Raw genomic sequence first — 4792 nt, 5'->3', positions numbered from 1 at the left:
TACATCTGGTTAGACAAACATCTTGGCCCATCTGAGCCGCAGTTTCTTGTCTGTCAAATGGGGATAATACCTAATTCAGAGGGCTGCGAGTGGGGATGGGGAACCAGATGCTGGATTCTGTGAAAAAGTCTTTGCTGTTGGCACAGTGAATACTTAATAAGTGACAAGACCAACAATAGGATGCACGTGGCTTTGGGAGGCCGAGAAGGGAGGATCACTTGACGTCAGGGGTTCAAGACCAGTCTGGCCAACATGGTGAAACCCCGTCTCTACTAAAAATACAAAAATTAGCCAGGCATGGTGGTGCATACCTGTAACCTCAGCTACTTGGGAGGCTGAACCTGGGAGGTGGAGGTTGGAGTAAGCTGAGATCACACCACTGCACTCCAACCTGGGTGACAGAGCAAGATTCTGCCTAAAAAAAAATAGTATTTGCATAACATGCATGGGCTTCTGTGGCAAAGTATACTGCATACAGGGTGAATAGGAAGCTACAGTCCTTCCTAGGTGATCATCTTTTCAGTAATATATATCACCAAAAGAGAATTTTAAGGAGAATAGTTGAAGCCGTCAATACCTAGAGAGGTTGTAACTCACATAATGCAGATATGGATGCTGGCCACCCACTCTCCAAGTTCATCCTGGATCCAGCCACATCTTGCCCCTCCTCTGCTCCCACCCTGCTCCAGCCACCTCCATCTCATGCCTGGGCAACTGCAAGCCCGGGCGTGGAGAGCGGAATCTCCCTGCTTCCAGTCCTACTCCCCTCTCTGCAAGCCTAAGGGATGATCCCTACTGTGGGGCCTTTGCACTCTGTTCTCTCTGCCTGTACAGCCGTTTCCCTAGACATTCTCAGGATGCATTCACTTACTTTTTCATTCAGATCTCCGCTCCAATGCCAATCCCCCAGTCAGGACTTTTCCAGCATCTTCTCTGGAAATCCTTCTCCCCGCTGCCCATGCCCTGGTAGGCCCCACTCTGCTTTCTTTTCCTTCTGATATCATTTTCTGTGCTTATTTGTTTGTTTGTTTATTCTTTTGAGATGGAGTCTCGCTCTGTTGCCCAGGCTGTAGTGGAGTGGCGCAGTCTCAGTTCACTGCAAGCTCCGCCTTCTGGGCTCAAGTGATTCTCATGCCTCAGCCTCCCAAGTAGCTGGGATTACAGGCGCCCACCACCATATCCGGCTAATTTTTGTATTTTTAGTAGAGACAGGGTTTCACCATGTTGGCCAGGGTGGTCTTGAACTCCTGACCTCAGGTGATCCACCTGCCTCAGCCTCCCAAAGTGCTGGGATTACAGGTGTGAACCACAGCACCCGACCCCTAGAACACTTTAAATGCTCAGTAAGTGTTTGTTGGCTGTGCATGGAGGCTCATGCCTATAATTCTAGCACTTTGGGAGGCCAAGGTAGGCCAATTGCTTCAGCCCAGGATTTCAAGACCAACCTGGGCAACATAGGGAGAACTTCTCTCCACAAAAAATTAAAAAATTAGCTGGCCATGGTGGTGCAGGCCTGTAGTCCCAGCTACTTGGGAGACTGAGGCAGGGGGAAAGGATCGCTTGAACCCGGCAGGTCAAGGTTGCAGTGAGCCATGATTGCACCACTGCAGTCCAGTCTAGGTGACAGACTTTGCTCCCCACCCCCCCAAAAAATTTCAGTGTTTGTCAAATGAATAAATCGTCATGTCTATGGCTGAGTTTTGGATAACAGCACAGTTATAATAAAAATTAAAAAAAAAAAAACCATGGAGTTTAATGGAAGTGTCTTTTAGGCAGTTCTAAAAAAGTCTAATCTGTACTTTTGATGGCTTATTATAACACAAAGCTCTGTGAGCGGGAAGAGCAGCCCAGGCATCTCAGGGAGGTCCTTGGCACACATGCCTGGGGGCTTCACAAACCAGATAAACTGCTGAGGTCAGTGATGTTCTTAGAAAAGGGCGCTGGGGGCCATAAAGAAGAAAGTCAAATGCTCCAGGAGGTGGCAGGAAGCTAGATCACCCAGGTCATTCCTAGACCCCTGGGAAGCTTGAGGAGGCCCAAAGGCCACCTCCAAGGGAGCCTTCCCTGCCTGGAGCCCACTGTTCTGAAGGCACTTTCTAAGACCATTGGGTGCTAATGCAGCACCCAAACACTGTTTGAAGCAGGTATGGGAGGAGACGCAAATAACTGTATCTATAATAAGTCTCTTTTTCTTTTTTTTTTGAGTTGGAGTCTTGCTCCGTTGCCAGGCTGGAGTACAGTGGCGCGATCTTAGCTCACTGCAACCTTCGCCTCTCGGGTTCAAACAATTCTCCTGCCTCAGCCTCCTGAGTAGCTGGGACTATAGGCGTGCTACCACGCCCAGCTAGCTAATTTTTGTATTTTTAGTAGAGATGGAGTTTCACCACGTTGGCCAGGATGGTCTTGATCTCTTGACCTCATGATCCACCCACCTCGGCCTGCCATAGTGTTGGGATTACAGGCGTGTCCACAGTGGAACTGTATTTTGCCTTTTATATAACTTTCTTTTTTTTAGACAGGATCTCACTCTGTCGCCCAGACTGGAGTGCAGTGGCGCCATCTCAGCTCATTGAAGCCTCAACCCATCCTCCCACCTCAGCCTCCTGAGTAGCTAGGACTGCAGGCACGTGCCACCACACCCTGCTAATGTTTGTTTTTTTGGTTTTTTTTTTTTTTGTAGAGTCAGGGTTTCGCCATGTTGCCCAGGCTGGTCTCAAACTTCTGGGCTGAAGCGATGCACCCACTGCGGCCTCCCAAAGTGCTAGGATTGCAGGCATGAGCCATCGCACCTGGCCATATAGAATACAAACTTTTTTTATTGAGATGAAGTTTCACTCTTGTTGCCCAGGCCAGAGTGCAACAGTGCAATCTCGGCTCACTGCAACATCCGCCTCCCAGGTTCAAGTGATTCTCCTGCCTCAGCCTCCCGAGGAGCTGGAATTACAGGCGACTGCCACCATGTCCGGCTAATTTTTTATACTTTTAGTAGAGATTTCACCACGTTGGCCAGGCTGGTCTCGAACTCCTGACCTCAGGGGATCCACCCACCTCAGCCTCCCAAAGTGCTGGGATTACAGGCATGAGCCACCATGCCTGGCTATATAGAATACAGACTTTTAATAGGAGACTGTCTTTGTTTCTGACCCCAGTGCTTTTACATTTTTTTATGTTCCGAACAAAAGAAGCACTACCAAATGCGTTCCACCACCACCAAAAGACACTGGCTCTGCAGTTGGGCAAGGACTAACTACAGTGACAGTACAATTTGGTCCAAACATGGTGGTATTTAACGTTAGCCAATAATTCTCAACATATCGTCCGTCATTCTTTATTTTTAAAGTCTAGGAAGGTCTTAGTAGTATCTGTGGCACACCCTGAGAATCTAAAAGCTGGCAATTTTAAGGGGAAAACCACAGCCTTCTGGTGCCCTCTGGTGGTGAAGTAGCAGGACTGCATGACATTACAAAGAGTTAAGTCAGTAGCTCCCAAACTAGAACACATTCAGATCTGTTAAAATACAACTTGCTGGACCTCACCCTCAGTTCCAATTTGGCAGGTCGGAGGCAGGGCCTGAGAACTGGCATTTCTTTTTTTTTTTTTTTTTTTTTTTTTTTGAGACAGAGTCTCACTCTGTCGCCCAGGCTGGAGTGCAGTGGCGCAGTCTCCACTCACTGCAAGCTCTGCCTCCTGGGTTCACGCCATTCTCCTGCCTCAGCCTCCCGTGTAGCTGGGACTACAGGCGCCCGCCACCACGCCCGGCTAATTTTTTGTATTTTTAATAGAGACAGGGTTTCACCGTGTTAGCCAGGATGGTCTCAATCTCCTGACCTCATGATCCACCCACCCCGGCTTCCCAAAGTGCTGGGATTACAGGCGTGAGCCACCGCGCCCGGCCCAGAGAAGTGGCATTTCTAACAAGTTTCCAGGTGCTGCTGCTGCTTTTCCTGGGACTGCACTTAAGAATCACTGGTTTAGGTTATCTAGGCCAAACCTGCTTCTATCACAGTACTAGACTGCATGCTAGAACATTTTTTCCCTTTTTTTTTTTTAAATGGAGTCTCACCCTGTCACCCAGGCTGGAGTGCAGTGGCACAACTTCGGCTCACTGCAACCTCTGCCTCCCACGTTCAAGCGATTCTTGTGCCTCAGCCTCCCAAGTAGCTGGGACTACAAACACGCACCATGAGGCTTGGCTAATTTTTATATTTTTAGGACAGACTGGGTTTCACCATGTTGGCCAGGCTGCTCTCAAACTCCTGGCCTCAAGTGATCTGCCCTCCTCGGCCTCCCAAAGTGCTGGGACTACAGGCATGAGCCACCACACCGGCTAGAAAATTAACTAAAAAGCATTTTTCTACACTTGAAGAGGTTTCTGGGGATTTTTTTTGTTGGTTTTCAATCTTCCAAATGTTTGCAATGTTGTTATAAATTTTTTAAAAGCAAAGCAAGGCTGGGCGCGGTGGCTCACACCTGTAATCCCAGCACTTTGGGAGGCCAAGGTGGGTGGATCACAAGGTCAGGAAATCGAGATCATCCTGGCTAACACGGTGAAACCCTGTCTCTAGTGAAAATACAAAAAATTAGCCGGGCGAGGTGGCGGGTGCCTGTAGAGTCCCAGCTACTCGGGAGACTGAGGCAGGAGAATGGTGTGAACCAGGCAGGTGGAGCTTGCAGTGAGCCGAGATCACGCCACTGCACTCCAGCCTGGGCAACAGAGCAAGACTCTGTCTCCAAAAAAAAAAAAAAAAAAAAGCAAAGCACAACACCCAAAGGACATCATTCTTGTTGGAGA

Source organism: Macaca mulatta, chromosome 12 (genome assembly GCF_049350105.2).
Source record: "Macaca mulatta isolate MMU2019108-1 chromosome 12, T2T-MMU8v2.0, whole genome shotgun sequence".
Taxonomy (NCBI): domain Eukaryota; kingdom Metazoa; phylum Chordata; class Mammalia; order Primates; family Cercopithecidae; genus Macaca; species Macaca mulatta.
Note: the sequence above shows the minus strand (reverse complement) of the source record.